Below are 26,663 nucleotides of genomic sequence, written 5' to 3'. Positions count from 1 at the left end.
AAAAATCTTTAATTTCTAAGCCAAAATTAGAAATGCTTTTCTATTAAATATCTTACTTTTGCTTTGGGTTTTTTTGAGGTGGGGACTTAAACCAAGTAATGCTCAGTGGACACTCTTGGCTCTGCACTCAGGAGTTACTTCTGGAGGTGCTGGGGGACCACATGGGATGCCAGAGATTGAATCTGGGTCTGCCCCGTGCAAAGCAAAAGCCCTACCTGCTGTACTATTGCTCTGGCCCCTACTTTTTAAAGACTTAAAATAATTCCTTTAAGTTTAGATGATAACTTGAAGTGGTATGTATAACATCCTTTTACGGTGTTTATCATCAGAGAAATATTCTGGATGGGTATCAAAAGGCGTTTTCATATGCATATGCTGCCTAGAAATTGTCCAAATATGAGATCCGGATTCATTTTGAGCAGAATCAAGGGTTTACTGCTGAGAGAAGACTGTTTTAGATGCAGGCAACAGGAAATAAGACCATAATTTCATGTCTCGATATTTAGCAATCATGGAAGCATGCACTGTAAGGCAAATGACTCTAATATACATAGCCTTCATGTACAAGCATTATGCCAATCAAACAAATCTGGTTTTTCTGATTACTTCCCTACATAGATCACACATTTCAAAAGTAAGAGGAATTTCTCTTCTTATAGTTGAACTGGAATGTACTAGGATATAATTTGGGCCCAGTTTTCTAGAATAACACTGTATTGCTGTGTTTGGAGACTTTAGTTCATGAGCGAGTTGAGTCTCCATATGTTCTTTGTTCTAAACATTAATTTTAAGTTTATGCCTTAATTTGACTGCAACTTTTATTTGCTTATTCTTGGTGGGGAAGACAGACAGGCGTGCGGGCAAGAGACTCTCTGCATCGCTCTTTTCTGGGAGCTACAGCCATGCTCGAGGCCCCCTCCACACGTTCGGACGGGCCTCATGCATGAAGGTACCGGCAGAGGAACCCAGGTGTGTGTAATCCCATCAACGGCCAACATCCAGAGACAAAAGCGAGCTCCCAGAAGCCGCTTTGTGGCCACGCAATATCTTGTAGCCTACTTCTCCCTCTGGGAGAAACTGTCAAGCTACTGAGAGTTTCCTGCCCACATAGGACAGCCTTGAAAGCTTCCCATGGTGTATTCATATGCTAAATCCAGTAACAGGCTGGATCCTATTACCCTGACCCTGAAAGAGTCTCCAGTGCGACATCATTGGGAGGGCCGAGTGGAGAGAGACTTCTAAGATCTCAGGGAAAGGACAAATGGAGAGGTTACTGAGCCCTCTCGAGAAATTGATGATTAATGGGATTTCGTGATCGTGATTGTGATTCTTGGTGGGGGGCAAGCACACCCAGTGGTGCTCAGGGCTTACTCCTGCCTTATGCTTAGGGACCACTTCTGGCAATTCTGGGTAACTATATGTGGTACGGGAGATGGATCTTGAGCTGGCTGCTTACAAAGCAGACAGGCACCTTACATACTATCCTATTTCTCTAGCTCCTAATTGCAGCTTTTAGTTTACCATCAAGAAAGGGAATACCACATGACATCATCATATTGATTACATGTTTTAGCACAAAAGCTAGTAGTATTTAAAACTATGAAATACTATTTAAAATTACTTATGTCTAATATATGATCTGTAAGCTTTGCAAAAAAACCCCAAAAAAACAGAAAGAGGCACCTAACACCATAGTCACTACTTTTGTACTTCTGTAAAGTGCACTGCTTTTTAAAGTTTGCTGGAATTTTTGGCTTAATTTTCATCTGGTTATTCAAAGTAGATCCACTCAGCCTTTATAAATGCATCTGTGCTCATCTGGGAGTGCTGCAGGACTATATAAATAGCCCATTTGGGTCTTTTATTGATTCTTTAGAATTGTTTCTGCTTTTCTTTAGGGAAGAACTTGGACGAATTTAAGTTTAAATGGTGCACGGAATATTAAAATCCTCTTGGGAAATGTTAGTTTGAAACTTAACTGATTGATATACTAGACTTGGATGGAGAGAGACACTGGATGCAGAATTTTAATTTTAACTATACTTAATGACCTAACCCTGTGGTCATATTCCCATTAAGGATTTTAATTTCCTTAATGGGAATATGACCGCAAGGCAGACAAGGAGCTGATGGCCAGCCAAGGACATTTGGAAGCCTCACTGAGCAAATATTGCTCTTTAAAGAGTTAATGAAGCCATGCTTAGTGCATAGTTGTCTCCAGGCCCTGCTTCTTGTCACCTATGTATTGTGTTGCAACTTCTCTGCAGTTTTCTCATATCTCTGATGCCATAGTTATTGCTCTCTCATAAACATACGTGTCTACTTTTTCTTTTGTCACACTTTACTCATGTTTTGTCCTATAGATGTCTCTCAATTGTTACCTACTCAAAAATACATGTCGCCTCCGCTGTGACTCAAATGCAATTAAAGTGGGATCCCAGAAAATTATTTATAACTTATAAACAGATGAAGAGGAAAATTTCTGTCTTCTAAAAATGGGGAGTCCCGGATAATTCATACAAAAATGCACATAATTAAGAATAAATCCTCAAATATTAAATAATTAAGAACCTCTGTACTATATGTACCGAGGTTGGACTCTGCGCCAGGCTGCTTTCACTCGGGGCACCCTGGAGAGGGGTGGGTGAGAACCCTCCCCACTCCGAAGGACTCAGCCCTGGCAGCTGACCTCCACTACCCAACTGCTGCCACGCTCCAGGATGCTTTCCGGACCGCATGCTTCCTACCCATTTTCCATAATTACCACACCATATTTGATGGAGTTTGTACAGTAGACAACTATATCGGAGAGCCCAGCAAGCTACCGAGAGTATCCTGCCTGCATGGGTAGAGCCTGGCAAACTACCCGTAGCATATTCGATATGCCAAAAAAAAGTAACGATACATCTCATTCTGAAAGAACCTCCAATCATTGGGAAAGATGAGTAAGGAGAGGTTGCTAAAATCTCAGGCCTGGGAGGAAGAGAGACGTTACTTTTGCCTGCTCGAGTAAATCGAGGAACAATGGAATGACAGTGATACAGTGATACAGTACTATATGTTCACTTGAATAGTAAGTTAATTCGTATCTGTTCTAACTGCAGCAAATATAAAATAATAGAGAATAAAGGTGAAAGAACAAAAGTGTTCCTTCAGTGCCTGCCCGTGAGAAAGAGCTCTTTTGCTTTTGCTGCTGAAGAAGACAGCTAGAAACTTCCAGAATACCAGCCGGGGAATATTATCAAAAGTAGGTGGTTAATCTGTTGACATTACTAAAGGGTTTTGCTCTAAAGTAGGGGCACTTATGAGTTCCATTAATAGCTTCCAAACTGTTTGATCACATTCTTCAATACTTTAAAAAGCTGCAGCCTTTCTGAAATTACCAAGTAATTTTGAGACAAACCATATCTTTACAAGTATTGCATATCTTTTTCCTCTAAAATTTTTTATGCACAATAGTGCATTTGACTAAAATTTTTGAATGGAATTGACAAAATTTTGGAGAGTTGAATGAAATCTATGAGAAAACCAATCTTCAAAGTTGGCCTAAACTACATCAGATGAGATCTAATCTATACAGAACAGTTTTAATTCATGTTTTTATAAATAATAAGGATTTAGAATATCAGAAAAGAAGGTGTAGTTTTCAATTCTTTTTTCTTTCTTTTTTTTTCGAGTGGTTCTGAGGGTGTTCAACTGAACTATGTATGTTTTATCTTATTATTACCTATGACCCAAAACAAAACATATTGAGAAATGTTGGAGTAGAAATCAGCAACTGTATCTTCTTGCACACTTCATTTCAATACAATCATTTAACTTCTTCACTGTTACGGACAACTTCGGATTTTACTTTCTTTTAAGATGAGATAATAGTATCAGCTACTTATGAGTCTACTCAAGCATAAGTGAGATATATGAATAAAAAAATCATGCTTAAGTTCACAGCCTGCATATTTGATGTGATGAAAAGTCTACAGTTATAACCATGGTTCCCATTTGGAAGAGGGAATTTATTTTCTTCTCCCATCAAAACTACTTTTAAAAAACTCAACAAACAATTTTAAAAATAACTTAAGTCATAACTTTAAGCCATCAATCAAAAATAACCTAAAACAAGCATCATAGAAATGTGATGGAATGTTTGATATCAGTCTCTAGAGACATATTTGCAAGCCCAGTTTGTTGGAAGCTGAATGTCTTGTGTGGAAAGGTCAAACATAATTCTCCTGAGAACCGATGAACTACTCTCCCATGAAAAATAAAACAGCTGACTAGAGCTTTTCCATTTGGCTAATTTGTTCCATGAAACTAACAAGATTTAAAAAGTGCTTTGTATGATTTTCATGTGGGGATTACATTCAGAATTGTGCAATTATGGAAGCTATTACTGAAATAGAGGTTATATCCAGTTCACAGTATTGTGTATTAATCAGATTTATCAAACATTATATTATTTAAAAAATAAAAAAGCAAAACTCTAGAAAGTTTGTTAAAAATGTCCTGATTATTTTTCCTCACTGCAGCATAAGAAAAATTTGAAGGCAAAGAGAGTACAATGTATTGCAATAAAACAGGATTATCTCCATTTCTGCCTGTCCAGATACTAACTTCCTGCTTCTAAGTACATCATACCAACTTTTCCCACAATTTTGATCCTGAAAACAGAATGATATCCCCAGATCTAATTTCAGTTTTTCTTTTTATTCCCTGCAAGGTTAAAGTTTTCCTGTGAAAAGTGGGCTGAGAACAAATTGGTTCCTAGGTTGACTCAAGGTTTTCTTAAAGTCTTAACTGATTCAGTTCCAAGGTTTGATATATACAGACTGAAGTAAAATATGTTTGATTAATTTAGCATAAGGTAGTGACAGGGTGTTTCTTTTGGTATGTAAATTCCATTTCCTAGAAAGACAAGTTATAAGGACTCGGTAAGTCTAATTATGTATCAGCATGTTTTTTTCTCTGATTCTTAGAATATCCCTTAAGCATTCCATGGAGTTCATCACAGGTAGTAACTATGTTAGATATTTTTGTTGTTTTTTCTTTTTGGCTATTTGAAGATCACTTTTATCATGCTGATTAATCGCTATCAGTTTCTGAACACCAGAAGTTTTCTCAGTAATGGGAAAGAAATTTCATTAATCTAGCTATTTAACACAGTTCCTGACTGCTTTCTCTTGAGTCTAATGACAAATCCAGGCTTATTTAGAAAGAAGAGTGATGTGTCACTATTCAAACGATGTCTACTAAAGAATTTAATCTATAATCTGAGTCACATCTGAAACACCTACTAATCAACTAAGTATTTATGGCAAGGTATTTAAATCCAAATGGTCACATGAAAAATATGCTTTAGTCTAGAGGAATAGATAAGGCTATATTTCATATTTTTATTTCTCATTTTTCAGTTCTATGCTGTGTGTTTTGAAGAGATTGTGATCACCTTAAAGCCGGAGGGTTATATTATTCTCCTGGACATTTTAAAATGTATTCTAATTTTCTTCCAAAATAAGTGATATAAAAACTCAATTCTTTTTCAGTTCACCATGTAAAGGTGGAAGACATTTCAATTAAACTTTTCCTTGAGGGTAGATAGGTGGAAATTAAACATGGATCCAAAAATGTAGAGGAGATAAGACAAGTGTTCAATCATAGAAATGTCAATTCATTATAATCATGTTAAATCTTGGAAAATTAAAAATACTTGCTACTCATAGGATAGCACTGTATAGCACTGTTGTCCCATCGTTCATCAATTTGCTTCAGTGGGCACCAGCAACGTCTCCATTGTGAGACTTGTTACTGTTTTTGGCATATCAAATACGCCACGGGTAGCTTGCCAGGCTCTGCCATGCGGGTGGGATACTCTTGGTAGCTTGCCAGGCTCTCCGAGAGGGACAGAGGAATTGAACCCGGGTTGGCCACATGCAAGGCAAACTCCCTACCCGCTGTACTATTGCTCCAGCCCTAACTTTTTAATATATAGCATCGTGATCCCGTGATTATATTTCATACACACTTATCACTAAGGTAAGTGCAACTTATTTTTATTTGTCCTCCCACATGTTGCTTAGGAAGCCAGAGGACCACAACGGAGGATTCTTAGTCAACTGCGCAAGGGTCTCAATGCAATGGCATGAGAACTGATGCTGCTTAGGCCCTGCAAGGCCATGGGTTATTCAGTGTATCCCAGCAGAGCTGGGGCTTTCAGGGTTGCACCCAGGATTTCTTGGGAACAATATGGAATTAAAAATGAAAGCTAGGCATGCACTTAACCACGACTCCTGATTCTAATAGTATAGGAAACATCCATCCCCATATATAGTTATCATTTTTTTCCCTTGGGATGAATACTTTAATGGTTTATTCACTTAACAATTTTCAAATATGCAACACATCATTTTAAAACTATGGGCAATATGGCATTTGTTATATATCATCATTTATTTATTTATTTATTTATTTGGGGGTTTTGGGTTACAGAGGACTGTGTTCAAGGCTTACTCTTGGTTCTGTGTTCAGGGGTCACTCGAGGCAGTGCTCAGGTATTGAAACGGTCAACCACGTGCAAGGCAAATGACTTAACCTCTGTACAACAATTCTGTCTCCCATATTACTTATTTATGTTATAACTGGAAGTTAGGTTCTTGCTCTCTTTAATCTACTTTGCCTACCCTGTTTCCCAGCAATATATTCTTTGTAACTATGAGCTTGGTTTTATTTTTATTTTATATTTTTATTCTACACATAAGAGAACAATGATATTTTTCCCCAACTGGTTTATTTGTTTGTATAATGCCCTTGACATTCATCTGTTTTGCCACAATAGAGCAAGATTTCATTATTTTATTGCTGAATAATACTGTTATATATGTGTACAGGTAGATACACACACACACATACTCACACACACACACACACACACACAGAGTTTGACCTCTGTATCTACAGTCTCTGCATCTTCAGCTTCAATCAGCCATGGATCACTGCAATTAGGCCTATGATAGTTGTGTCTGTACTGAACAGATGCAGACTTTTTACTCTTATTATTATTACATAAATGATGTAGTAAAATAATTATTTGCATAAGTTACTTTGCAATATGTATTAAAGATAATAAAGTTAATTTATAGTACAGGGGGCAATATTCCTTGCATGATATTGTAAAGGTGGTACTTTTGAACAAATGTTTCATCAGATAAGGAACTTGAGTACCCAAAATTGTGGTATCTATTATTTGCATACTGAAATAAATCCTACTAGATATAAGAAATCACTGTAACATAACACTTTTTCCACAAAAGTTCTTAAATAGAAGAAACGAACCAGTTATATTTTGACAATAAGTGGATAGCACTGAAAATTTTCCGATAAAGGGAAATGTGTGCATTAGAAAGACGGTGACCAATATAAAACAATAGATGCCATTTTTTCAAACTAGTATAGCGCAGTGGGTAGGGCTTGCATGCGGCTAACCTGGGTTTGATTTCTCCACCCCTCTCGGAGAGCCTGGCAAGCTACCGAGTGTATCTTGTCTGCATGGCAGAGCCTGGCAAGCTACCCTTTGGTGTATTCGATATGACAAAAACTGTAACAACAAGTCCATGATGGAGATGTTACTAATGCTCGCTTGAACAAATCTATGAGCAATGGGATGACAGGACAGTGACAGCCTATATAGTAGATTTAAAAAACCCATGCCTTACTAACTGTCAAGTTTACTTAGACACTTTGTCAGAACACTCAGCTATTCCAATAAGAATGGTAAATAAACTTTCATAGTCAATTATATTAAGTGATAGCAGGCCATCTCTCTAGCTCTTCAGATCTAAGGTGAACCTCTCCAGACCCCCACCCTCAATGGGAATTTTGTGAAACCCAGTAGTCTGACTAAGTTTTGGACACATGGTATATGTACTTCCTGTCATATACATGAAATTTACACTCAGTCCCAGATTATTGTTTTTGTTATCATTTTTGGTGGGCCAAATGATAGTAATACTTTTTAAAACCTCTTGATCAGCAGCATCCCACTAGTCCTTTGGGCAACATCTGAATATGTATGCAGTAAAAAAGAACTGACAAAGTGGCATTCATATTCTTCTTTTTAAGATATACTGATTATATAAATATATATAGTGTTTAGAACACAAAACTTAATATGTATTAAATATTTATAATAAGCTGTATACATACAAACACTGCTGACTAAGGAAACATACCAGAAATTAATAATAGGGAGAAAATGACAACATTTTAAGAATACATATAACTTGGTAAACTGGTAGTGCTAAAACATTTTATTACAAATTCATATAAAAAGCAAATGTGGGGCTGGAGTGATAGCACAGCAGATAGGGCGTTTGCCTTGCACGCGGACGACCCGGGTTCGATTCCCAGCGTCCCATGTGGTCCCCTGAGCACCGCCAAGGGTAATTCCTGAGTTCAGAGCCAGGAGTAACTCCTGTGCATCGCTAGGTGTGACCCCCCCAAAAAAAGCAAAAAAAAATTAAATTAAAAAAAATAAAATAAAATAAAAAGCAAATGTTTCTTATTAACTTATATTTGCCTTAAAAATACCCTGAGTCACTCTAGAATAAATTGCAAGAAATAGTATAGGCTACAATGAATTCTACTGAAATATGCTTAACACTACAGTAGCTTTTCAGATCTTTTCAATTTTTTACCAAATAAATGTATGAGCTATTTTAAAAATTAAGTAAAATCAAAGTACTCGTCAAAAGACTAAACTTATTTTCTTTGATTTTTTTTCATAATTAAAAAACCTTCAATTGAAAGAGATGGATTTCTTACCTTTACAGATATAGAAATAAATTATGAAGACGGTATTCAGACAGTATTTATTTAAATTTGTTTGGGAAAAAATAGAATTTATATATATGTGCATATATATGTATACACACACATATTTTTTGGGGGGTCACACCTGGCGATGCTTAGGGATTACTCCTGGCTCAGGAATTACTCCTGGCGGTGCTCGGGCTCCATATGGGATGCTGGGAATCGAACCTGGGTTGGCCACATGAAAGGCAAATGCCCTACCCCTGTGCTATTGCTCCAGCCCCCTATAATTTATATTTTAAATAAAATTCTGTATATAATAGAAAAACTCACATTGTTATTGCAAACAAACAATAACAAGGTTCTTTTTATACTTGCTGACCTATTTAGGAAATTATTTCTTACTCCAAATAGACATTTTCTTTAAGATCTGTTAAAGATGGGTATCAATTAGGTCAGCCATTAAAAATATTGTACAATCATAATTTAAATGTAATTTTTATAATTTGTTTACTAGATCTTCTGTGAGTTAATTCATCAAGAGGATATGATGAACTTTCACACTACCATACATTTGTGGCACAACTAGTTCTTTACATTACAGTTTTGAAAAACATAAATATTAAACTTAGAGTAAGGAGGATGGCGGGGGTTGGAGATAATACAGCCGTTAGGGCATTTGCCTTATATGTCTCTAAATTGGGTTTGCTCCGTCGCAGCATCTGTGCTCCCCTGATTCTCCCAGGAGTGATCCTGAGCACAGAGCCAAGTAGAAGTCCAGGGAACTGCCAGATGTTGCCCCCAAACAAAAAATGAACATGAAAAGATGATGTGGAAAAGGGAAATAAAGAGAAAGGAAGGAAGGATAAAGGAAAAGTACAGAAGGATGTGGAAAGACATTCGGTAATAGAAACTGGCCTTTTTTTTTACCAGCTCACAAAGTGGTTTGTGAAAAAGCGTAAACCACAATTCAGATTTCTATGCACTTAATAGAATTCATTTGTTGTTGTTTTCGGCCATACAAAAGTCTGTATGTCATGACTGTTTTAGTAACAACTGTGGTTTTTCAAAATAAAAGAAATAGAAAAGCCCTCTCATTTTTTTTGAACTTGTCCATTATCCATTTTTATTTTATTTTTTATTTTTAAAATTTATTTATTTTTAATTAGTGAATCACCGTGAGGGTACAATTACAGATTTATACATTTTTGTGCTCATGTTTCCCCCATACAAAGTTCAAAAACCCATCCCTTCACCAGTGCCCATTCTCCACCACCAGTAAACCCAGCATCCCTCCCACCCTCCCCAGTCCCATCTCCCCTCACCCCACACTGCCTCTATGGCAGGGTATTCCCTTTTGTTCTCTCTCTCTGATTCAGTGTTGTGGTCTGCAATAAAGTGTTGCGTGGCCATTGTGTTCAGTCTCTAGTCTACATTCAAGCCCTCTCATTTGTATCTGGCATTTCATTTAGGTTTTAATTGCTGACCAAACTTATGTGAATAAACAGAGAAGTTTATTTCATACCTGAAGCCAAGCTACCATGAAATGTACTAAGGTGAACCAGTATATTCTTAAAAGCAAGTACATATCTTCTCTAACATTCAAGGGAATGTAACTTTTATTGTTATTGCCTATTATAGTTCTGAGATTTTTATGGTGCTTGAGAAGAAAAATCCAAAACCATATGTGGTTTTCCATTTTCCAAACCTAATCTAAAAATGGGGTAGTGATGTGTGCATGTGTGTGTTTGTGGATATGCCTATGTTAATTTGTGTTTAACCTGGTTTGTCTATGGGCATTTAGGACCAGGGTTGGAGATGGGTGGAAGTAGTTAACTAGTCTTTATTTATGCCTGAAGCAAATAAAGCTTTCTATCAGAATGTGAGGTTGAAAGATACAAGACAGTGTCCTGTACTTTGCTGATAAAAATAATCAATAATTACAAACTACTTTTGGTAATTTAAAATTTGCTAGTGTTTGAGAATCTTGACATTTAAGTGTTTGTATGGTAATACATAAATAATACTACACTTAATTTTTATGTTCTCAGTCTCAGAGACTTTGGCAAAATCAATTCTCAGCATCCATCAAAGGATTTCAAAGAAATCACTGCTATCCATCAGCTGTTGCAGGTCTATAGTTTTGGAAAGCCGTATTGATCTCAATTGTTGTTGCTAGTCCTGTCTACAAAGTACAGGAAGGCATTTCCTATCCTTGTCATGGAAACAGAATGTTCCTAGGATTAGTTGATAAATGTTGGTAATATTTAGTTATTTTATTTTCACCCTAAGCATGGATGTGTGAGCTCTTAGGGCATGCTGATGAATCACACAGACAGGGCAAGAGGCATTGCCAGCCTTGAGGGATGTGCCCCGGGCACTTAACACAGAGCCTGGTACATGATGTTGAATGAATGAAAGGAAAAGAGTTAAATATTGGACCACTCTTTCTGTTTTTGACATGGTTGTTTGTTTTTGTTATTTTTGAAACAGCCTGGCTACAGTAATGTGAACTTTCATGGTCTTGATGTACAAAATTACTGCACATGTTCATCCAAAAAATGCCCAAGAACACTCTACAATTTATTCTTCCTATGTCACTCCTAGCTGCTCTTCCCCAAACCCCCTTCCAAGAACCCCCTTCTCCTATTGCTTGATAATCTCAGTTCTACAGTCAAAGCCCTAGGATCTAGTCTTTACTTTATATTGTCTCTTCTCTTGCTTTATTCTGTATATACCACAAATGAAAATATTAAATGTTTAGAGCCAAAGCCCACTCCATTTTCCCTGTTTTATAAATAAACAGGATATTTCAGAGTCTTTGAGTAACTTACCTGAATCATACATTTTGGTTACTTTTATAAATCAGAATTATTCACTGTATCACTGTCATCCTGTTGTGCATCAATTTTCTTGAGTGGGCACCAGTAACGTCTCTATTGTGAGACTTGTTACTGTTTTTGGCATATTGAATACGCCACGGGTAGCTTGCCAGGCTCTGCCGTGCAGGTGGTATACTCTCGGTAGCTTGCCGGGCTCTCCAAGAGGGATGGAGGAATTGAACCCGGGTCGACCATGTGCAAGGCAAATGCCCTACCCGCTGTGCTATCACTCCTGTCCATGAGATAGAACATTATAAAATCGTTCAGGATTGCGTCTCAGTCATACAATGTTCTAACATCCAACCCTTCTATAGTGAAATTTTCCAGAACCAATGTTCCCAGTTTTTCCCCTACTCTAGCCTGCTTCTGTGGCAAACACTTCTCTTCTCTCTCTCTATTTCTCTCTCATTCTAGACATTATGTTTGCGATACAGACATGTATATTTCTTTACCTGCTTTCAACACTCAGTTCTAATTCAGAGTTATCATATCCAACCTAATATTGTCAGAATGGATCCTCCTCTATCTTAACTACCCTCCATCTCCTACACCATTGACCAACCATTGACCACTCATCCTGTCCCATTTTCCCTTGCTGTGAATATTAGTTTCATACTGTTTTTTAAAAAATATACCACAAATAAATGCAGTCATTATATATCTGTCTCTTTCCTTCTGACTCATTTCACTTGCATGTTATTCTTCAAGTCTACCCATTAAAAGGCAAACATAAAGAATTCTTAAGTGCCTATATGTTCTTTGCAGCATTGTTTACAATAGCCAGAATCTGGAAAAATCCTGAGTGCCCGAGAAGAGATGACTGGTTAAATAAACTTTGGTACATTACACAATGGAATACTATGCAGCTGTTAGTAAAGGTGAAGTCATGAAATCTGTATATAGGTGGATCAACATGGAAAGTATCATGTTAAGTGAAATGAGTCAGAAAGAGAGGGATAGTCATAGAAAGATTGCACTCATTTGTGGAATATAAAGTAACAGAATGGGGGACTAACACCCAAAAATAGTAGAGATAAGTACCAGGAGGATTACTCCACAGCTTAGAAGATGGTGTCACATGCTGGGGGAAAAGGCAGCTCAGATAAAAGATAGCTCAGATAAAAAAGGCAGCTCGGGGCTGGAGCGATAGCACAGCCGGTAGGAAGTTTGCCTTGCACACCTATGATTCGGGTTCAATTCCCAGCATCCCATTTGGTCCCCTGAGCACCTCCAGGAGTAATTCCTGAGTGCATCGCCGGGTGTGACCCAAAAATAAAAATAAAAATAGGCAGCTCACCAAGTAAAGGGTGCTAGGAGGACCCGCTCAAGATGGGAGATGCGGGTTGAAAGTAGACTATAGACAGAACATGATGGCCACTTAATACCTCTACGGCAAACCACAATACTCAAAAGTTGTGAGAAAGCAAAAGGGAATGCCCTGCCATGTGGCGGGGTGGGGCAGGGGGAGGATAGGGTTGGATGGTAGGAGAGATGCTGGGACCATTGGTAGTGGAAAATGGGCACTGGTGGAGGGACGGGCCTCCACCAGTGCATGACCATTGTATAACTGAAATGCAAGCACAAAAGTTTGTAAGTCTGTAACTGTACCTCACGGTGATTCACTAACAAAAAATAAAAATAGAAACGAAAGATTCAAGCAGCAGAACAGTTTTTTTAATGCAAAGTATAATTTACAACACAACAGTGATGTAATTAAGACTCAGGACCCCATAATAAGGTGCCCACAGCGGGATCTTTCTTAATTCTAGGCTCTGGCACCCAACTTCACACACCAACCTGTGGGTAGATTAAAACATAAAGGGGAAGATTTAGAATTTAAATATACACAGAAACTGACCCGATACCCTGACAAATGAAGCTTGTCCAGCAAGGGACAAAGAACAGCTTGCAGACAGAGTGTAGGAATAAAGATGCCTCGCCAAGAAAGAAATCCCACAGAGAGAAAACAAGCTGGAAGAAATTTCTAAGGTATGGAAATCCCCCCTGGGGACCACTGGAAGATGAGCCCAACATGTGCCATCCCAGTCTTAAGTTCTAATATTGACAACCCTAAAATGGGAGAAAAGAAACTGGTAGATATGAAGGATCAGAGTCCTATCCAGCTGCCGTCCTGCTGACTGCTCACCGCCTTGCTTTCAATGGTGCTGATGGAGGCTGTAGCAGAACTCACACTCCACCAGACCTTCAGGCAAGTCTCTTAGGAGCACTTCAACCACCCCTACCAAATTACTAAGTGTGGGGCTGAGAGAGGGTTTATCAATAGTGCTTTCTCCTGGTAAACAAACAGACCAAGTTCCTGCCAGGTTGCATCTGACCCTAGCAAGCATGTTGCACCACTATAGAAGGAAGAAAACCTGAAGTCTCCCTCACAGCACAGTCAGCAAAGGGACACCCTAATGAAATTTTGTCACAGTTGGTACTATTGATCTGGCCCTGTACTGTTCAGACCTTCTCAAACTTGCCAACAGATTCCTCCAAATACTCCCTTTATCTAAACCCCATTCATGACCCAGTTTTGCTTAAACATAGACCTTTGACCCTTGTCCAGACCCCCAAACAGTGCTAGACACAATGGGAAGATGGAAATGCTCACCACATTAATATATCAGAAATTCCTAATACAACAGAGTAATGCAAACTAGTGAAGAAGACTTCAAAGCAATAGAAGTGATTCTCACTGAAATGAACAAGTCAATCAATAGATAAAAACGTCAGCAAAGAAGAAGTATAAGGGAGTTTGAGAATGATTTGGAAATCATCACTGTCACTGTCATCCCATTGCCCATCGATTTGCTCGAGCGGGCACCCGTAACATCTCCATTATAAGACTTGTTGTTACTGTTTTTGGCATATCGAATATGCCATGGGTAGCTTGCCAGGCTCTGTCGTGGGGCAAGATACTCTTGATTGTTTGCTGGGCTCTCTGAGAGGAGTGGAGGAATCGAACCCTGGTCTGCCATGTGCAAGACAAACGCCCTACCCATGGCTCTATCGCTCCAGCCCATTTGGAAATCATACAGCTAACACTTATAGTGAAAGGGGGGCCAGAGAAATATTACAAAAAATAAGGGGCTTGCCTTTAATTTAACCCCACCACAGATCAGGGGGTTAAATTCCACGAACCCCCGATGGCCCCTGAGTCCTGCTAGAATTAATTCCTGAACACAGAGCCACGAATAAGTCTGAGCACTGCTGGGCAGAGCCCCAAATGAACAAACAAATGGTGAAACTCAATTGGAATAATACAAAAGTGAAATTAGTGAACACAAAGGTAAAGTAGTGGAAACCAAACAAGTTCAGGGGGAAAAATAATAAAGCGAGTGAAGGTTAGAGATTTATGGGCCAACTCCAAGAGGAACAAATTTCACATCATCCAAGCTCAGAAAGGTGAGAAAGTGGAAGAACTCTGATTTAAAGAAATGTGAAAAACTTACCTCAAGTTAGAAAGTAGTCAGATACACCGATCCAGCTCGAAGTGTTTCAACCAAAATAAATGTAAAAACAGCAAGACACATTACAATTATATGAGGAAATAAGGATAAAGAGAGAGTGAGAAAATAAAGTAAGAGAATCCTAAGAACAGCAAAAGCAAAGCAGAGAGGCACGTAGCAGAGGCACTTATATGACCAGGGCAGAATTTGACAGAGCTTTACAGGACAGATGAAGTGATAAATAGAAAAGTCAGACCACCAGCTAGGTTATCAGACTGAAGGAGGTATAAACAGCTTCCAAACGAGCTCAAGTAAAGGAATTCATTACCACTAACCCTGTTTTCCAAAGAAAGGCTTTAGGAACTTCTGTAAAAGGAAAAGTAATTTCCCTCATAAGTAGAACATTCTGAAAATCATAACATGCTAGATAGGAGAACAATAATAGGGACAATTTATTTTGAACTTTACTAATTCTGCTAAATTTAGACAATTTTATGCTTTTTTTTTTACTTTCCAAACAAGATGACATGCCTTTTTATGAGAATTTTATGCTTTAAATGTTAAATTTTTAATGTGATAATACATATACCCTACTTACATGATACATACATATGCATGCATATATTCATACATACATACACACACATAAACACATGTATTTATAATTTTTCCCCTTTGTATGGAAGAAGGAGCTAGGATGAAGGTGGTGGCCCCCCAGTGGTGCTCAGGAATCATTCCCGTTGCATTGTTCAGGGATTGCTTCTACACTTGGTGGTCAGGGTTCTAGTGGTGCTAGTGATTGAGCCTGGCCTCTTTCATACAAAGCATACATGTTAGTTCTTGTGTAATCTCCGGGTGGCTAGGGAAAGCCCCGGTGGCTCTCCCTGTTGCTGCCTGAGTTCAGTGGACTCAGGCTGCTGCCCCACCCTGGGCAGCCCATGCCATGGGCGGACAAAGGAGGATGCGAGGGCCAAGCTGTTTGATAATCAGTTGCCATTTATTCCATTCTCCCCATGTGCCTGTTCCAGTCTCCCTGAGCCCCTCATTCTAGTCTCACACTACCCCTCATTCCCATCTCCTCCTGTCTCTTCTGCTCATCTCTCTGTGCTCCCTCTTGCAGCCACGTGTCTCTCATCCCTCGTCTCTTCATGCGTCTTTTCTTGCATTCTTCACCTACAGTCTTCTCTCTCTGTTCCCGTTCCCCTTGCCATTCTCTCTGTGCTCCATTTTACTGCCCTGGTCTCTCTCTCTCTCTCTCTCTCTCTCTCTCTCTCTCTCTCTCTCTCTCTCTCTCTCTCCTCTCTCTCTCTCTCTCTCTCTCTCTCTATCTCTCTCTCTCTCTTCCCCCCCCTCATCTCTCCTCTCCAACAACCAACATTGGGGGTAGACCCCCCCACACCTCATCAGGTAGCAAAATCAACATATCAAAAGCTCTTTGTGATCACCTATCAGGCTCAAGGGCGGAAATATCAACTATGGGTTTGTCTCCTCTCCTTAGTCCAATAAATTAATTAACATCTTAATTAACATCTTAATTCTACTTTTAAATATTAGTTATTTTGTATGGACACAGTAAGAGATACATTGAGCTTGTAGGGTGGCTTTCCTGGAGACATTTCACCACAGACTCAGACTACAGTGCTCAGGCCGGGTTAATCATTCCTAACCCTAGCAGGTTCCTAATTCAGTTATTACTTTTTGAATCATGACAGAATTTGTCCATGACCATGATCTTATAGTTAAGTATTATGGTACTTTGGCCAAGCTCATTTCGATGCCAGGGTAGCTCACCTCTTGCCCTGAGTCCATCCAGTTCCTGCTTTTGGGGTGCTAGGAAGTAAGGGCAACTGAGGCTTAAGTCAAGAGAACAGATGCCCAGAAGCGAATATCATTAGGAGTCAATTGACTCCCAAGTTACAAAAGCATAGCATTATCTGTCTTCCTGTATCCATAGAAAAAGGACATTGTTTTTAATTAACTATACAAAGGACTTAAGGAGAAAATAAAAGCAATATTTATAAGAGCACAAAGAGTTTACAAATAAACACAGAAGAATGGGAGCACTGTGATTAGAGTAACTTAATAAACCTAAGTTCCCTGTGGCAAGGCTGAAAGGACAAACCAATGTTATCTTACAAGTTCTTATATCCCCATTCCTATTTTTCTTTTAAAATTTATCTTCTCTCTTGAGATTTTATACATATTCATTTATTATTAGCATATTTTAACTTCTGAATGTAGTTATAATAGATGATTGATATTTCTTTGCTCAATTTGACATTTGGCTCAATCAGTGCTGTTCTAAATTGATTTTCTTTTGAGAATGGGTCATAGTTTCCTAATTCTCTTTTTATTAAAAAAATTGGGGATAGCATACTAGGTTGGTTATATATTTTGTTCTGAGTCCCAGATTCTGTTTCATTCCTCTGAAAAAATATTGCTTTGTGTTTCTCTACATTTTCATTCAATTGAGCTTTTAAGATGTTTAATTGAATATTTTAAGATGCAAGAGTCTGCCTCTTGGGTAGAGCTTAAGTTTTGCTCAGTTCATTACCCCCCTTTCCATGCATGTATAAATTAGGGGGTAGTAACATATATTTTAGGCATAATTTACATGGCCTTCCTACCCCCTCAATACCTCGCATTTCAATCACTGAAATACTACCTTAAATTTCAAAATACTCATCTTCACTCAGCTCAGTTCTCTTCTCTGAATTAAGAATCAGTAAGTTTAATTGACTGCGAATACAGGATTTCCCAGAGTGGACATGGACCTAACAACATTAATAGGGGGACTGTCTTCAAGGGCAAGGTGTTAACATTTTATAATAGAATTTTCCAAGAATCCCTTTCAAAATTCCAAGTCACTTATATGGTTTCACTGCACATCATTTTGGCCCTAACTGAAGAGCAGTATTTGACTTACAATTTCCCCCAAATTTACCACTTTAAACTAAATCTATCATTTTCAACCCTACAGCCCCTACCTGCCCCCCCCCACCCGTACAGTAAATGGCACCATGATCTAAACATTTACTGAAGCCAGACATTGAGGTTAGTTAAGTTCCCTCCTCTATTTATTCATTACTTTGGGGTTCTGTCCACATCCAGTGGTACTCAGGGCTTACTGCTAACTCTGTAAGCTCAGGAATTACTCCAGGTGACAGTCTGTAGTGCTGGAATTAGTCTCAGGCCAGCCAAGTTCAAGGGAAGCTACTTCACTTCTGTACTGTCTCTCAAGTTCCTCATCTCCATTCATATGTCCAAAGAATATTCAAGTTCTACCAAGACTCCTTCTTAAATGTGCTCCTTCTTTCCATGCTAACTTCTTCAAGCCATTCTGTTAACTTATTTTACTCAGTTAATGACTCTTTAAACCATTCTCTCTGCTTCCAAAATGAATCTCAACTCAGAGTTCAAATTCTTTCTCAAGATGTTCAAATTTTGAATACCATAAATCTCTGCATTGTAAAATTTCATAGGACATTTGTGAAAAGTAACTGTTTATAATAATTTTTGACCAAACATATCTTAGTACAGAACTAGAAATACACTCATTTTGTGTAAAAATTTTCTGAATGTGCAGATCAACACTTCTTTAGCAGATTCATAATTATAATTTACATATGGAGAAAAGAAAGAATCTGACATCAAGCTGCCATACTACCCATTTAATTTTTGAAGATGATTTCTGGCTAGGTAATTACATTTACTATATTTGGTTTTTCTTTTAACACTTTGAGCTATACTATCACAGAAAATTATAATCTGAGTTTTAAAAAATTTAAAGAACTGCCCTTTAGTTTTGTTCAAAGTGATAAATTATATATTTATTTCATACATTTCTCGAGAAATTACTGAACAGTGAAAGTTCTTAGAAGTCCATAATTCCAAGTTTGGAGAAATAGTGGAGCAGGGAGGGCACTTGCCATCATGCAGTTCACCTCAGTTCGATCTCCAGCATCTCTTACAGTAACCTGAACTCCATCAGGAGTGGTGATCCCTGAGTGCAGAGTCAGGAGTAATCCCTGAACACTGCCAGCCCCCCACCCCTGCCAAAGTAATGATAATAAAATAAAATCTATAATTTGAACCAAGAAAATTAACTTTTGAACACTTGAATACTTTCCTTAAATTTTGTTTTCTATTTTACTAAATTAGTTGAGATGTCATGTTTATTATTCAACTCATATTCTTCTTTTTCACTGAAGGTGATATCATATTTTGCCATTTCATGGCATTCTTTTCCAAACACAGTATGTATGATTTCTATTATTATTTAAGTCATTTAGTAAATAATTTTATTTATTCATGCAATGTGTAGAATGCCATTTTCAAATTCTACTTTGAAATTTCTAGTTAAAATTCTTTTAACAAACTTAATCTGAAAACCTAATCTGAAAAATACAAAATATATTTTGAGGGGCTGGAGCAATAGCACAGCGGGTATGGCGCTTGCCTTGCATGCGGCCGACCCAGGCTGACCCAGGTTCAATTCCCAGCATCCCATATGGTCCCCTGAGCACCGCCAGGAGTAATTCCTGAGTGCAGAGCCAGGAGTAACCCCTTGTGCATCGCCAGGTGTGACCCAAAAAGCAAATATATATATATAGAGAGAGAGAGAGTCTTCAGATCAAGTGCCAGTGAATATTTCCTGTAAAGGGCCAAAAAGTAAATAATTTAGATTTCAAAACTACTCAACTTTATCCTGGTGGCTCAGAAGTAGTTATAAACTATATGGAAGTGAAAGTGTCTATAATCCAAGAACTTTATTTATGTACACCAATATGTGAGTTGCATGTAACTTTCTATATAAAAAATTGTTTTTTTTGATCATTAAAAGAAATAAAAAGTTACCCAGTTTCCATGGCATATAAAGGGAAAGGTAGCTAGCTTTGGTTCTTGAGCTATAGTTGAAAAGATATATGTGCACACATAATATGCATTATACATAATATAAGATACTTTATATTTATATTTATTGTATTATTTTGTTTAGGGGCCACAACTTGCAGTGGTTAGTACTTACTCCTGGCTCTGTGCTTAGGAGACTGTGCTTAAGACTCCTAGCAGTCTTTGGAACCATATAAGCACTCCAGGGATCAAATCCAGGTTGGCTGTGAGCAAAGCAAGTGCCTCCCTGCAGTACTATTACTCTAACCCATATTATATTATTTATTGCTCATCGATTTGCTCAAGCGGGCACCAGTAACGTCTCCATTGTGAGACTTGTTGTTACTGTTTTTGGCATATCGAATATGCCATGGGTAGCTTGCCATGCTCTGCCGTCTGCCGTGCGGGCGAGATACTCTCGATAGCTTGCCAGGCTCTCGAAGATTTTATAAATTCCTTTCTTCTTTCCAAATTCACACACACACACAATATGACAAAAAAAAAAACAAGAATAAGTCAAAATTATTGTAACACATGGATATGAGAGTTGAACCTAATCATGTTCATCTCCTTTCAAAGTTCTAAGATAAGGGAGAAATATGGGAGGAATTATATAAGAATCAATTTATCACTTTTAATGTTTTTACAGCTGGATCATAAAGCAAAGATTGGAGCGATAGCACAGTGGGTAGGGTGTTTGCCTTGCATGGCTGACTGGGTTCAATTCCTCCGTCCCTCTCAGAGAGCCCAGCAAGTTACCAAGAGTATCTTGCTCGCATGGCAGAGACTGGCAAGCTACCCGTGGTGCATTTGATATGCCAAAAACAGTAACAAGTCTCACAATGGAGACGTTACTGGTGTTCACTCGAGCAAACTGATGAATAACGGGACGACAGTGCAGTGCTACAGTGCTATATACATAAGTGCATTTTCATTTTTCCAGTTTTATTATTTTATTTCATATTTACATAGTATGAAATGATCACCACAATAAATCTAATTTTTATTAACTTATTTATTTAAAATATTATGAAATTTTTGGGGTCTAGCTTCATAACTCTCTGTGTAACTATTCTAGTTACACACACATAATATGCTCATCAACCCTCCAAAAGATTTTCCTGTTCACTACTCTCAGCCTTCACACATATACTTTACCTCTGGTAATCATTATAGCTTTCATTTAGTCTAGTTTTGTTTTTCAAGAGGTTGTTTGCTTTAGTTATTTATTTACACTTAACACCTGAACTGAAACCACCCAATGGTTGCCTTTTATTCCCTTATTCCATTTGGCAAATTTCATGTCACACGAGGTACTATTTCATCTTTTTAAACTGTAGAATAATAGTCCATTGAGTTCAAAAACTACCACTTCTGGGGGCTGGAGCAATAGTACAGCGGGTAGGGCGTTTGCCTTGCACGCGGCCCGACCCGGGTTCGATTCCCAGCATCCCATATGGTCTCCCGAGCACCGCCAGGAGTGAGTCCTGAGTGATTAAGCCAGGAGTAACCCCTGTGCATCGCCGGGTGTGACCCAAAAACCAAAAAAAAAAAAAAACAAAAAACTACCACTTCTTTATTCAGTGTTGTTCATTTACGGCTGATTTCATGTTTTGGCTATTGTGTATATGCTGCTCTAAATATAGACGCATGAGTATCATTTAAAATTAGTTTTCATGTTTTTCAGATAAATATTTAGATATATATTATAGCATTAGAGTTTACATTTAACTTTTCGGGGACAGCAAAGCTTCTTCCCAAAACTGCCCCACCCAGAATTAATTGAGCTTATTCCCAGCACATCTGGTCTCCTGCAGAGATCATTCATGAGTGGCCAGTTACACTGGGCTCTCTGGGCAAAGAAACACAGTTAAGCCTGGCAATTCGCATTGGAGGGAGTAACATAAAGGGTGGATTGTATCTAAGAGTTCCCTTTTGCCTAGTCATACTTCAAGTAGAATAAAATCAGTGAAGGGGGAGGTAGATTGTTTATCTCAAATATCTATTTTTTTTAAAAAGTTGAAATAGCATGCTGAGAAATGGAAAATAAAAGGTCGTGTCATATAATCTTTGATTATCAGCACTGGTAATTTCTAGAGGCATCCCAGGCCCCACAGATTCTGCAGTGAAGAAAATCAGCACCTTAAGGTCCATTTTGAGATCCGCACAAGGGCAGAATTCCATCTAAGGTACTTTCCCCTTTCCTTAGCCAGTATTCATTTAAACAGTCATCTTAAATTTACTTCTTAATAAGCCAAGCGGCCCCTGCTTTATTTATTTGTATGAGAACTCCCTAAACAGGCACACTCAAAAAAAAAAATCACTGCAGAATCTGTAGGGTCTGGGATGCCTCTAGAAATTATCAGTGCTGATAATACTCAAAATGGACTTTAAGGTACTGGTTTTCTTCATGAACTCTCTCCTCTTTGTATAGTTCATGTTTTCTTTTTTATTTCAATTTGAAAATATTTTCTCACTCTTTAAAAAGGTTTTTCTCGTGATATCATAGTTTATGAGATGATCAGAATCATTATTTTGCCGTGGCTTCTTTCAGTTCTTTATCACTTCACCATTAAAAGTCACGGGTTCTTAACTTCTTCATGCATTTTAAAATCATATATATATATATATATATATATATATATAATGATTGGTATTCCAAGATTTTTTTTAATTAGGTAGAGAAGAGTATCCCGCTCACACAGAAAAGCCTGGCAAGCTCCCCCTGGCGTATTCAATATGCTAAATACAGTAACAATAACAGGTCTCATTCCCCTGACCCTAAGAGAGCCTCCAATCGTTGGGAAACTCCAATTGTAAGGAGAGGCTGCTAAAATCTCAGGGCTGGGACGAATGGAGATGTTACTGGTGCCTGCTCGAGCAAATTGATGAACAACGGGATGACAGTGACAATATTTCTAGTCATTTTGTATGGACACAGTAAGAGATACATTAAGCTTAAAAGGTGCCCTACCTAGGGACATCTCGCTATATATCCCAGACTACAGTCCTCAGGCCAGGTTAATCCTTTCTAACTCAGCAGGGCACTTATCCAGTTACTTTCTTTTAGGTCCTGACAGAGTTTGTTGATGACCATGCTCTTAACTAATTATAAATTTTATGGCACTTGACCTGTCCCTTTTTGATGCCGGAGTATCTTACTTGCCCTGGCACCATCCAAGTCTCTTGTCATGACCCTCCTTTGGGGTCCTAGGAACTAAGGGCAACTGAGGCTAAAAGTAAGTAAATATGACAGATGCCCAGAAGTAAATATTATTTAGAGTCAATTAACTCTCAATTTATAAGAGCATAGTATTAATTGTTTTCCTTATCTATACAAAATAACATTGCTATAAACATATAAACATATGTTCTGCAAAGAACATATAGGAAAGAGAAAAGCATTTACAAAAAATAAATCCAGAGTTCCCTGAGGAATCTGACTGAAGAGTCACAGGGTCTGATTAGGTGAAATGAGCGATTAACAGAAGTGGAGAACAAAGGAGACGCTAAAGATAAATGAAAATGCTTAAGAAGCACTGTGATGGGCATTACTCAATAAACTTAAGCTTTTGCAGCATAGGAGAAAGGATGAACCAATGTTATGCAATACTCGTCCTCATCCTCAGCCTGTTCCATGGTAACAGAAAGGAATCAAGAAAAAGTATGTGATCAGAGAGGAGAAAAGATAGAAGAATATGGAAATGTTGTTTGTTTAACTGACATCTAACTCAGTACTTCCTATGTGAACCAAAGTATTTGATATTCAGTTCTACAGAAATACTTCGTAGTTGAAAAAACACAAAACTTCTCCAGTGTGTTCTAGACAAAACTTTATCCTCAATATTGTAACATAGAGTATTATGTTTTCTTAAGGAGCCCATAGTTAATCCAGCTTAACTCAAAACATTATTGGCAAGTATGATAAAAATGAGATAAACACGTAAGGTGATGTTACCTTTAATAAAAACATAAATCTGCAATTCGTATTTAGGTACGACAATCCTAGAATTGACAACTCAAGCTAACATGCGGGAATAAATAGAATAAGTGTTGAAAACAGACATCAGAGTTTGCCTTCTCATCAAGCAATTTGGATTATGATTTTAGGCATATATCATAACAAATATGTTAAGCAAAAGCTTATATCATCCATATGCTTGCAATATTTGTGTGAAATTTTAATGCATATATTTAACTATGAAATGTTAGAATATACATACACGAGAAAACTGTGGAGGTGAAATGACAGCTAAAATGACAAGAAATTTCTGATATTTTATTTATAAGAATTACACATTTTATTAATGATTCATTTCATTCTCGCATTTATAAGCCCCAAAGTGACAGTTAGAGAGCTGCAATTTGGGTTTAAAATGGACGAAGGATATCAAACAGCATCTCACTAATATGGAGAGGAATCATGAGCACATGGGATGTATGCTTTTGCTTAAATGGCACTATCTCAGTTTCAAGGAGCAATGGGTATGATCCATGTCATATATTATATATCTGTGTGAGCCAAATACACATTTTAACTCAACCTTAGAAAAACCAAAGATTATGAACTATTTTTATGCTTGCTTCTGGAAAGTAGACAGATTTTTCTTGAAAGCAGAACTCAACTCTCTTAAAAATACGTTAAATGACTTCAAATTGTGCTCTGGAAATATAAGTTCTGCAGCATAGGACACAGTGACAAATTTATTCATATTTAAATAAATTAAGCCAAATAAAACCGTAGAATCATTTTCTTATAACAGTGAAGTTATGTGTTTGTGTTAGAATTCTAAAGATCTGTAAAGAGTTACAGGCTCCCTGATGCTTTATACAAACAGCACAGAAAGGAGAATTTTATTACATAAAATTTGACAACCATTGCCTGATTTCAGCTATATTTCAAGTTATATGCTGACACGTCAAGCAAAAGTTTTCTCTTAAACAGTTACTAAATCTTTTTTGATAATCTCTCATATTTAAAAGTCTAAAGAAACCCGAATGCCATATTTCACACAGACACATATACACACTGAAATATTAAATAAAATTATACTCACTTTTGTTTTAAAGTTGCTTCTTCTGTTAAACAGCATGAAAGGGAAATATATGATGGTATTTTCCTCTAACAAATAGACTGTTCCAAAAGAAATATTCCTAACAGCTATATGAAGGTTCCTTCCAATTAAAGGTTTTTCAACTCTGTGAAGGAAATAAGAGGCTTCTTCCTGTTTTTTGACGGACTCAGAGCTGACTCCTAATGGACTGAAAAATCTCTTCTTGTCAATTTTTACTTCAAGTTATGAGCAACAAATTCTCTGCAGGATATCCTTAAAGGGAAATCCTTCCAAGATCAGCATTTGAAATATCTGAGTATGGTCCAAAATGTTAAAATACAAAATGCTCATACACTCACAAGAAATTTCTACTGACTAGACTCATTTTAGGGTGTATTTATCTTAAAAAAATCTAACTATAGTGTATTTTCTGTTTATTGATTGATCTACTATTTTGTTTACTGATAACTATCAGAAACTCCCTTTCCCTTTCCACCTTACTAGGCTAGAAATAACTAAACTACAGAGATTTTCTTTTTAACTAGGTGGAAAGATGAAGCCCCAGTTCTCACCTGTTGAGTTATTGGTAAGCTGAGAGATGGATCCTGGGTTGTGGCCCCTATCATTGCCTTCCTGGGAAGTTTGTGGGCTTGTGAAGCCTTGGATTTCACTAGGATGACTCAAGGTAGTTCACCTGCTTGCTGCCTCTGCATTTTCCACTTTGGTCTACTTCCCTATGAGCTGGCAATGATTGTTATGTCATGCCCATCATAGCTGGATGACTTCATTGAGACACACACTCATTTGATATATGAAAATCAGATATATATATGTATATATATGTACATATATATATATATATATATATATATATATATATATATACACATGCACTTGTTCAAAACAAGGAAAGTAACCAGAGATTTCAAGAGTTGGATTTGAAGACACATTGGGATGTTGAATAAATCCAACAGAAACTCTAAGCGTGTCAAATTGATTCATAAACTGAATGACAATGATCCTAAAATCTCAGAGACTGTTCCTTTTGTGAGAAGAAAGATTATACCTTAACATCACTTACCCTCCAAACTTAAACTAATTCTAAGTGCTAAAGAAATAACATTATTTTCTGAGGTCAAATTCAGTTATGATGTACAATAAAATTAAAAAAAAAGTGAACCAGTAAAATGCAAAGCTAATCAACTGTTATTCACTTGACTTTGGTGATTATGATAAAAAATGAAAACATGTTGATTAGACTAACAAATTGATTCAGCCAAAGGGCACAACTGCATTTAATTAGTGATAGATATTAATCTCGACACCACTGCTAGACAGGTATTCTCATTTTCCATGTAAGGAAGTACAGTCTTAGAGATGTCACCTAGATCCTTGTCTCCCTTTGGGTCCATCTATTTACACTGATGCTGGCGGAGAGGGTAATGTAAACTGTTAGATTCAAATTCTGAACTTCAGTATGCCTATCTGTACCTTCTTCATGGGCTTCAAAGCAAATGTCGGGGCTGGAGCAATAGCATGTAGGTACCAGCAACAGCGGGTAGGGCGTTTGCCTTGCATGC

The 26,663-nt window shown here is 37.6% G+C and overlaps 1 protein-coding gene across 1 annotated transcript in view; it reads right to left on the bottom strand.

Moving 5' to 3' along the window:
• The window catches only part of FHL5 (four and a half LIM domains 5), a 52,747-nt gene extending 27,478 nt beyond the window's left edge, over positions 1-25,269 (bottom strand). Inside the window, exon 1 of the mRNA XM_004605679.2 lies at positions 25,087-25,269. The gene's annotated coding sequence lies outside the window, so the exon portion shown is untranslated. The remainder of the gene's footprint in view (positions 1-25,086) is intronic.
• Positions 25,270-26,663: the final 1,394 nt, after the last annotated feature.

The sequence above is a fragment of the Sorex araneus genome, chromosome 4, assembly GCF_027595985.1.
Source record: "Sorex araneus isolate mSorAra2 chromosome 4, mSorAra2.pri, whole genome shotgun sequence".
In the NCBI taxonomy this organism is placed as follows: domain Eukaryota; kingdom Metazoa; phylum Chordata; class Mammalia; order Eulipotyphla; family Soricidae; genus Sorex; species Sorex araneus.
This window is presented reverse-complemented; position numbering and strand designations above follow the sequence as displayed.